Below are 10,682 nucleotides of genomic sequence, written 5' to 3' on the forward strand. Positions count from 1 at the left end.
TCGATATTGATTCGATCATCATCATCATTTCAGCCATTAACTGTCTACTGCTGGGTATAAACCTTCTCCATAAGGAGAGTTTTGCCAGTAGTTGCTACACTTGGCGGGTAAATTGGCAACCGCAGTTAGGCTTTTAGAAATGTTTTAAAAAGGATGCTGATGCCCATCCCTCAACTATTAAGTTTCTTTAGTCGCGATTCTTACGATCCCCATAGGAAAGGAAGGGGCGGCCTATTCTATGCCGGGACCACACGGCCAATTGATTCATTGCTGTGTCTTTGATAAAGGAGATAAAAATTGGCACACTAATAAACTCTAATATTTATTCTGTTTGCATAATTTGTGAAGAAGTGCCATGTCTTTGTTATCGTTTTCAAAGAAAAATACAATTAGGTAAACTACGCAGAAAGAATAAATATTACAACTTTTTTAAAATATAGTCTCAAGACGCACCCGTGGTTAAAATTACTTGGAAAGAAAAAAAAGACGTATACAACAAAAGCCAAGGTTGTTGTTTCCATTGAATTTATTGGCGTTATTTGATGGAATTATATCGCAACCCCGCTTTCAAGAACATCCATTGTTCTACTAACGTATGTATAATTACATACTCGTACCTACGTGTCGATTACCTGCAGTGAAACGATGCAAAAATTTTATTCACATGGTTCGTGATATATTTTTTCTTCACAAAAATTAAAAAGTAAAGAGATTCCGCTTTTCTTCCTTTGTAATTTTCAATCAATTTAAAAAAGAAGGAGATTCTGAATTCAGTTGTATTTTTTTATGTTTGTTACTTCGTCATTCCGTCAGTTGTAAACCAGTTTGGAAAATTCTTTTTATCTAAATTAATGTATATTCAGTACTTAAGTTTTTATATCAAAATAACCGTTTTTTTTTGTGAAACATAATTTTATTCATATTTCAATTAAACATAGTTATATAACATATTGAATAAGGCCTATTACACACTAAACGATTACTTACAAGGCAAGTGTGCCTAGCTCCAAAGGATTTAAGCATGATATTTAGATTACTTTCTACAATATATTAGGAATTAAATGTCACATAATAATATACACATCTATATCACATACAAATATATCTTAATATGTATATTTTGTTTGACATTAATTCTATATAGGTAATATTTACAAAAATGGGCTTGATTTGACTAATAATTTAAATAACTCTTGTATTGTTTGTTACTGTATATTGATACTAATTTGTAAAATCAACTTTTGTTTGAAAACTGCACCAATTGAATTACATGCCCATTCTTTTTAGTTAAAATTGCATTAAAAACGGTAGAAATATGTTTAACTAAAAATGTGTACTTGAATAAAAAATGTTATTCTTAGTCTTTAGAGTTGCAGAGAATTGATAGACTTAATAATAAATTTTCAAGAAGTGTCAATGTTCTTAAAATGAAAAGACGGACAACTGTCTACTTTACTAATCTAGACTTCCAAGCAGTTTTGATGAGGATTCCATTATTTTACATAGATCTGTGGAAAGGTATACCGAACTATCTCTAGTAGTTATAATTTGCTTTCAAACTATGAAAATAGTTCTTTTGATGTTACCTTACATTATCTATAATTTATTCACAGGTTCCTATTTCATTTCTATACTCATGAAGTTCCTGTTTTATCCAGCTAACATTTAATAGATATTAATGAAGACGTGAAATATAAAAAAGATGATGACGGAATGTTTTTATCTACAAAAGCATTCGACTTATTTTTATAATGCAAAATGCTCAAACAATCACAATAAGCTACTTTTATTAAATACTCGACAGATATCTAATAAGTACTCGAGAAAAATATTTGCTAAGTAAAATTATGAAATCAAATCGTGAACTCCGCCATTCTGTAATTTAATTTCGACAGTAAAATGAATTTGAATATAAAATTATTGTCATAAAAGCGACCAAAAATCGATCATGGTAATGACAGTGGCTGTGTACGCTAGTCACGAATTGTAGTAGTTTCACAAAAAAACTTTATTTGATATCGTATTGACAAATACTTTTCACGTCAACACAAAGTCAAATAAAGTTTTTTGTTTTATTTATAAAAAATATTGTTCTCCAATTTTGTAATATGTATTAAATTATTCTTTGAAAATTTGTTTCAAGGTTATTCAAGTACCAGAGGGAGAATTGTACTAAAGTTGTTTGCTTGGGTACTTCTGTCCTATTCGTGTTTCTACCATGAAGCATTGGTATGACGTGTTTCGGTTTAAAGGGTCGTATATGGCAGTGGATTTATAGGCTATACAGGCACAATATCTTAGTTCTCAGGAATGGCATGAGAGGTGTCATGGGTGAAACAGTATACTCTGTTATGTACATGGTAATACTCATGTCTATAGGCGAGGGTTACGACTTTCCATGAGGTGGGCCGTCAGCTTGTTTGCCGTTCTAAGTTGCATAAAAAAGAGTACATATTAATGAAATGAGCCACATACTTTAATAATATTGTATTTATTCACTCACTTCTTTACGACCATAATTTTCTATATTGCTTACATTTGGATATAAGTATTCGAAAAGTATTATATTGAAGAAATTGTGCTATTTTATCTTTTCAGCTACTTTGGTGAATAAAATATGATTTTTTCGTACTAATTTATAAAAAAATTCTACATAGGTTTTTATTCTTTAAACAATCCGAGCATCGAATTAAAATCCATATTTATGTGTATTAGTTCTGGCATTTAGTTTATCGGGTTGTTCTACATTCGTTCTATAACATATCAGTCTAAATTTACCAAAATGTTTTTTCTTTACTCGTGTGTCATTAATTTTTTTATTTGTCTGTTAATATCATATAATAATATGTGAAAGTGTACGTACGGCGAGTGACGGTGTAAATATGTAACGATTTTTTTTTAATGAGTGATAATGAAATGGCAACCCCGACTGCACTATTGGTATACGCTGATGGGATACCAGTGAGGGATAATAGATGAGAATGAAACAGGTCAGTTAGCTCATCGTGATAAATTCCATTAGAATTAACCATGAATGTTTCCAGGGAGAACCGCATGGAGGTGGACTTGATAGGGTATATTACTAGCAATAAGTCTGTTAGTTCCTATTATTAAGGATCCTCCTATTATGTAACGGTTTGAATTTGATTACCGGAACTGTTCTTTACACCTTAACAAATGATAGTTACAAATACTAAAAATAATTGAAGAGCAAACGCGTTAGCTATTATTGATTCTTAACAAGGACAATGGATCATCCTCGCGTCCAATATGGAGACGGAACAAAAACACGGACACAGACGCTCTTGGGATTTATGTTCATTAGATATTGTATCAATGCGTAATTACTATTGATATAGTAGTTCCATAGATAATGAATCGTATACTTGATACTATTTATAAATTGATGAATAAATATATTTTTTATAATTTTAAACAAGCAGTTTCTAAATTCCACTGTGTTTTATTGTGTGTAACATACTTACGCTATATGTTCACCACTCGTGTGCCGATTTTAATGATGATTAATAGCTTGAAGACGCAAAAATGTCGCAAAAATTTAAAAAATAATGTGCGTTTTATATACTGAGATAAAAAGACGTCATTAATAATAAAGCATTTTAGGCCAGTCAGTGACGATTGCTTTCAAATACGTCGTTCTAACAAATTTTGTTAAAATATTACATCTAAAATATAATATTGTAACCTCTAGTATCAAGAGAATCTAGGCCAGTTTTATGAAGGCCTTCAATATATTTGGCCATGAATTTATGAATTTACGCAATATATCCAAGGGAATTTTCGCCACTGCTTGCTTCAAACATTTTTTAAGAGACTCAATGTCGCCGTGTCGTTTAGAGCAAGCCATACCTCTGAAACTGACTATAAATTGAAGTTTAAAGGGTTGTGGTCTGGGCTAGATGAGGGCCAGGTTTTAGCTTTTATAGATAGATAGATAAACTTTTTATTTGAGCCATTTATGATACACGTAAATTTACAAATGCGTTTATACAATCAAATTATTTACACTTTTCAAAATATACAACAAAAGATAAAATATGAAAAATTATAAAGTCGGGAACGTTGGTTTCAAGCCAGGCTTGGGTAGTTCGTGTCTTGTGATCAGGTGCAGAGTCCTGCTGGAAATTCCTCAGTATATTTTGAAAAAATGTATTACTGAGAGGTTTCACAACATAATCCAAGACTGTATCTTAATACACTTTAGCTGAAGTTTTCACTCCTTTTTCACAAAATATAGTTTTGTAACTCTTTGATAAGACACGCCCCACTAAACCAACACTGACGCAGGATGATGACCAATTTGTACCTTTGCGACCACTTGAGCAGCTTCTTTAGAATTGTGAGCCTACACTTTATCATTTTGCTTATTGTAGTGTTCTTCAATCGTGAAAAGTTTTTAATCGATAAAGAGGATATTTATTTGCCTTTTACCTGCGTATTACGACAGAAGGCGTTTTGATCGATCCACTCTCTTTAATTGTAAAGATTAACTTAGAGCATGTTATATATATCGATGATAAGCACCGAGCTTCAGGCTTTGTTTTATAATACGCGACAGAATCCTAGCGGGAATCTTCATTTCTCGCGATAAGATTTTTTGCTTCCTAATGGAGTTTCGACGAATTCTAACTTTAACGGCATAAACAGCCTTTGTAGTTCTAATAGCACGCGGTTGCCCCGATCTTTTCTGGTCTTCGACAGAGGAAGTGTTGTCGTATATGTTGATAGTACGATAACTGAACATACGGTTGATATCAAGTTTTTGAAGTGTCTGGGATATGACTGACTTTGCATACCCACTTTGCGCAAGGCGATCACTGCAATCCTATTTTTTTTAACACCCCATTCCAAATTGTAATTTCATAATGAATACGAAAAAATATGTGAAATGGCGCGAAATCTAAAGTAGTTTTTAAAATAATAAACGTGTTCCAAATTAAAAATAATTAAAAAGTTAAATAAAAGAAATTTTTATGTAACAGTATTTTTGACCAGACTAGTTTATTTACTCCCAATACAATAAATTCTGACGTAGCTTATCGGATGACTGCTTTACATAGACTTTAAAGCACGAAGGAAGTAAAAATCATATTTAACTGATTAAAATTTGAATTTAACCACTCACAGGTTTAGGATGCCTTCGAATTCAAACGCTATTTAAACGCTATCCGACTATATTACTATTTACTATTCTTATTGCAGATTATTACAGATCATATAAATATTTTCTTTCCATTTTTACACTAAACACTAGATTGAAATGAAATGAAATTCTTGCCACAATACGACTAATATCTCCAATGGAGAAGATTTTAATTACAGCACGATCTATCTTTATCGAGCATTGTAATGGACTAGTCAATGCATGGATGCGATTCTATCAAATTAACTAGAGCGCTCAAGCGGGAACACCATTCAAGTATCTTATACGAAAGAACTACTTGTGAGTGCAATTACCCTAGTTTCTGATAATATAATTCTGATACTGTTTTGGAATCGATTCATTAAACTGTACCTACTCCAATTGATAAAATAAATAATACAGAAATGAGATTTAAAAAATGCTCACGATCAAGTCGTGACCATCTTTATATCTGAAGGGGTTTTTTATCTGTCTTTTGTTGTGTGTGTGTTGAACGTAGCACTAATTTGATACATTTAAAAATTAACATGCCTACTTTTTCCAAACATGTTTTAAATCAATGTGCTAGGAGTGAGTTTAACGCCATCATTCCGATTAATTCGGTTATCAGTGTTTTCCATCAGCGAAGAGTTAGTAGGAAATACTAATTGACAAACAAAATTTTTGGCATTAGAGAAATTCAAAATTATGGCCTATGATGGTCTCTTCTTTTATATATATAAAAAAAAGTTTTACTTTACCATAATTTGGTTATTTTGAAATTATGTTATTATGACAGTCATTTCAATTTGCTTAACAGGATCGAACTACATGTTCATTTACTACTAAAAAAAAAATTATAAAACTTTGAAATTTAGATACTCTCTCTTTGTAAAATTTATAAACATTTATGTAGTTTTAAATATATCATCATAATGACTTTTATGGCAAATAGTTCCGTATAAACAAATTTTTGAGAGATGTAAATATCTTGTAGTGGCATCTTAGACCAGTTTGTTGGTCAATATTTTTTAAAACATGCTAAATTTAATTATTATGTAGACGATAATTGGTTGACTCTTTAATTTTATTCTTAACATGTGTCAGTTACATCACGTCATATTGCTTTTAGTAGTATCGAGTTTAGTATTTTTTTATGTTAAGTTTATACATATTTTTGAAGTAAATTTCTACAATTAACTTGAAAAATATGGAAGGGTTAAATTTGGCTGTATTTTTTATGTGACATCTTCACCGATTCTAACTGGACGTCCACTATATCAAAGGCTTGAATTGGGGCCCATCTGAATATAACCTAGAACAGTCAAGTCTGGTGAATGAGAATGAGGTCAGCCAACACCCTAAATAAACAGGAAGAGGCAAAGAAGAAAGAACATTTCACTAATCCTCCACCATGCGTTTTTCAAGGCACTTTTTCCCACATGCTTTGGAATAAACTTCCAGTAGCAGTATTTTCCAGCAGATATGACATTGAAACCTTCAAGAAAAGAACATATTCTTTTTTAAAAGGCCGGCCGCACACCTGCAATGATATTGGGAGTGCTCATGGGCGGTGGTAGTGACCCACCATCAGGTTATTGCGTGCTCGTTTGTCTCTTGCGTCATAAAAAAAAAACGTAATTTTTAATACTTATACTTTAATTAAAAGAAAAAAAATTACGAATTGATTTTGATTTAGGACATAGATTTAGGAATTTTAGGTTCTTGGGAATTTAAATATCTAGTTTCAATACGGAAGAGACTATTATTATTATATTACTCTAATATTGTTTTCATACATGTATTTTTTATTTTACTAATATTGAACAAGTTTTTAATATTTTTTTTGTAGGACAAAATTGTTATTATAAAAATAGGAAAAATGCGAAGCCACATGAAGGATGCAAACTCGTTTATCTATAAAAATATCAACTAATAGTACCCGTTTCTGTTAATTATCATAACATTAATCAAGATACTTATACTCTATTATTATTAAAATGTTTTTATTGTTTATACTTTACCCTCAAAAAAAGTTTCTATGTTGCACTATAACTAGCTGTTTCCAAAGTGCCTCTCCTTTCATATTCATTCCTTAACTGTAGATGTGTTATGCACACTGCGGTTTTCAGCCTTATTGTGCAAAGAACTTTTATTAGGGGGTTCCGTGGTTTACGACATCACGTAAACCGATCATTAATTTTGTATTGTGCTTCATTCAGTACGTGACCAAAATAGGACAAACGGTAAACAGTGGTTCTAGCAATACGTATCTAACGTTGCTTTGTGAAAATTGCTAAGTACAATCCTACTAATATTATAAATGTGAAAGTTAATGAGGATAGATAGATGTTTGTTTTTCTTTCACACAAATCTACTGAGCAGATTTGAATTAAATTTGGTATACTTATAGGGCAAAAGAGGAAGAGGAAGACCGAGGAATGACTACATGGAACAGATAAAAGAAACACTAGGTGTCATGTCGTATAGGGAGGTTAAGGATATGGCCTGGGATAAAACTGGCTGGAAGAAGATGCATGAATTAGTTGCACCGACAAGAGGAAACTCTTAAATGAAAAGAAGAGATAGGTTCTAACTTAGAATATATGTAGAATACATTATATACTGATACACGTGGGTAAAACCGTAGGCAATGTGTAATATAATTATGTAATTGATAGGTCTTACCAGTGATTTCGTTCACATCACCGGGATATATTGATTGGTCCGCATGCCTCTTCACATCAAATACTACGTGTATATCAAATTTTATGACAACTAGTTACGTTGTTATGACGCCAAGAATTAACAAACAAATAAACAAACTCATTTTCGCATTTACAATATTTAGTAAGGACAATAATTTAGATAACATTTATTATAGTGATGAATCCGGCTATTTTAGAAAAAAAACCATTTTATTTAAATACTAAAAATGAAAAAAGAAATTTTTTTATACTACTGTGGTGGTAAACAAGCATACAGGTTTTACTAACAGTAAAAGGACTTTAGCCTTTGGATATCTGTGAAACCTGGCATATCACGATATTACTATCTTTTGTATATTTATGTTTAAAAGTCATGTCTAAAACGCACTAATATACATGATATGTGTATACTCGTATTAATGTGGGTACCTTCTTTGCTTATTAAAAAAATAAAATAAAGGGCGCTACAGACTATACGGCAAGTTTACTTTTAAGTCCTTGGCTCTGGTTGAGAAATGTTTTTATTTATGGATGTGACCTTTCTCGATCAACTGCTATCAGAATACATAAGCTAAGGCGTGAGTCAAACAGACGCGGTGACCTAAATAAGGCTGTCCGATAACTATGAGGAGAAAGTGATGTGTTACATACATCAGCCATTGTGCAATAGGCTTTATGGTAAGGTCTCGATAGATGATGTAAGAGGGAAGACGTATTCTAAAAACATAGTAATTAGCCCCGAATTTAAAATTTGCATGTAAATTAGATGATAGACTCGCGGAACATTTGGTTGAGGTAACACCATATCTTTTCAAGCTCGGAATAAAATCATTAAATTTTGTATTTATTTACATTTTAAATTAGTTATATTAACTTATATAAATAAATAAACGAATATCTAATGAAGAAATTTTTTTAAAAACATCATTTTAGTTTCTTTCATCGGTGTCGAGAGCTTCGAACCCTGCCTGAGAAAGGTTCTTTGATCTGATAAAAAATTCTGAAGGTCTTTACAAGAACTGCTTTAAATTTCCTTATATCATTTAATTGTTTTAATTAATTACGCATTGTACTTACGTAATTTCTTTTTAAAATTTGTTGAAAGCTAGATTTTTACTATTAATTTAGATTTTATATTCGCTGAACGAAAGACAATGAGCAAACTTGATCAAATTTTCGACATAATTAGTTACAAAAATATTATGAATTGAATATGGCTTTGTTATAGGTAGAACTATTTTTTTTTAAATAAAAATAATATTGCCAACGTCACTATAAGTACCTGCTATTTCTCAATGCAAATTTTAATTATTTTTGTATAATGGTAATAACGCCCCTTTAAGCTTAAATCCATAAGTGATCTGTCTTAAATATCGAAAATAAAATAAAGCTATTTATACGCCTATAAGGGCTTCTTTTTAACTGTTTGGTACGGGATCCTAAAATGGCATATCTAATAATAGAGGCCTAATTTGTAATTGATCTTGGTACTCATTTTCATTAAAATAATAAATACAAAATCATATCAATCATCTGGTCTTTAAGTTAAGATGCCCTGTGTTACGAGGAATCGGGCAACAAACATCTGGCGACACATTCCAGAAAATAATCAAATAATTAAATTAAAAATGTTTATATATTAAATATTTTATAATATTATTGCATATTATATTTTGGTACTAGTATTGGAGAAGGATGGATAAAATTAGCTTGAAAGTTCGAATTAGTAATTGAGAGGTCATATTTAGTTAAAGAAAAAGACAAATTATTAAAATAATTGAGGTCAAAAGGGAGAAAATGTTGGGATGTTTGATATGATATGATGGACTTATACACATTATAATTGAAGGTAATTGAAGGAAGGAGGGGAAATGGTAGACCGAGATGTACCTACATCAGGCAGATCAAAGAAAAAGTTGGTGTCGTGTCGTATTAAGAGATGAAGAGACTCTCCTAAAATCATAGTGGCAAGGGCTCCAAAGCCAAAAGCTAAGTAGGAATCAATAATTTAGTTATACTTTAGAATAATACAATTTAACGAATGAAGGTGTTTTCATCATTATTTCATAATAAAAAAACGTTAAGATTATTTACTAATTATGCTAAGTATAAAAAAAACGGCTTTTATATTTACTACTGGTTTTTGAGGATATTCCACACAATTCCACATTATTTAAGCTGCAATATTTAATACATATAGATAGATAATGTATATATAGCCACATGGTCATAGCATAGAATCCTTTCCCGTGGGTATCGTAAGAGGCAACTAACAAAATATAATGATCGTAGGATAGGCAATAGCATCCTTCTTTAAATATCACCAAAATCTAACTACGATTATCAACCCGCCTGCCAAGCGTGGCAACTACTGGCAAAACACCTCTTATGAGGAGGCCTATGTTCAGCAGCGGACAGTTAACCGCTGATTGAAAATGATGATTCAATGTATAAATATATTTTTATAAAATCGCGATCACAATAGATCGCTTTCAAAACTCAACAGAATTTAAATATTTAAATTTCATTCATAGTCAATTAAGCTCAAATTCGAAATAATTAAAACAGGGTGCCATCTTGATAGAGATTAGTGAGGATCTTAGTAAGATGTATGATGGGACCCCAATTACGAGATATAATTTATATAGGTAAGTATTTAAAGAACCTGTCACAAGAACTTTTAGTACAAATACGTAATGATCTTTAGAAACCTGTAGTAGGCCCCCAACAAATCTTTCTAATACCATAGATATGAAAATTTGTATGTTTATTATTCAATCTCGCTTAAACGGCTGATCGGATTTGAATAAAATTGCCTAACTTGCCTCATG

This window comes from Galleria mellonella, unplaced genomic scaffold, assembly GCF_026898425.1.
Source record: "Galleria mellonella isolate WM207_F2 unplaced genomic scaffold, CSIRO_AGI_GalMel_v1 utg132, whole genome shotgun sequence".
Classification (NCBI taxonomy): Eukaryota; Metazoa; Arthropoda; class Insecta; order Lepidoptera; family Pyralidae; genus Galleria; species Galleria mellonella.